General features: G+C 66.8%; 1 protein-coding gene across 1 annotated transcript in view; it reads right to left on the bottom strand.

Annotated features, from left to right (window-relative positions):
- Positions 1-482, bottom strand: part of TANGO6 (transport and golgi organization 6 homolog) — a 29,708-nt gene that overhangs the window by 3,433 nt on the left and 25,793 nt on the right.

Here is a 482-nt window from a genome sequence, read left to right as displayed (position 1 = left end):
AGGGGCAGCGACGGCTCCGGTGCGGCACAGGGTGGGAGAGCTCAGGGCAGCGCCGTGATGCCAGGGACAGCCACGCTTGCTGGGACCGCAGCCTGCTCCGTGCTTGCACCCCAGGAGTTGGTATGACGGCAGTCTGAGCAGTGCTGGATGATCCGAGCGCGATGCATCTCCTCCGAAGCCAAGAGCACACCAGCCCTGTGCCGGGCAGCCACGGAAAGAGCACGAAGTCTTTCCCTTCCTGTGGCAAGCGTGGCACGTGCTCCCTGACGGAGAAGGGAGAGGGTCTGCCATGGCGCACCCGGAGCAGGGAAAGCTCACTGGGTCAGTGCAAGGTCTCCACGAACCCTCGCAGGGTGCTGGGCCCTGCGCTCTTGGAGGCAGAGGAGCAGTGCCACGTGCTTGGGACGGGGCTGCCGTGCGCTTCCAGCCGCGCTGCCCACACCGGCTGTCCGCTGGGCCCCAACAGCCTGCTGCAAAATCCC

This window comes from Egretta garzetta, unplaced genomic scaffold (assembly GCF_000687185.1).
Source record: "Egretta garzetta isolate BGI_Z169 unplaced genomic scaffold, ASM68718v1 scaffold67, whole genome shotgun sequence".
In the NCBI taxonomy this organism is placed as follows: Eukaryota; Metazoa; Chordata; class Aves; order Pelecaniformes; family Ardeidae; genus Egretta; species Egretta garzetta.
Note: the sequence above shows the minus strand (reverse complement) of the source record. Positions and strands in the feature narration are given on the sequence as shown.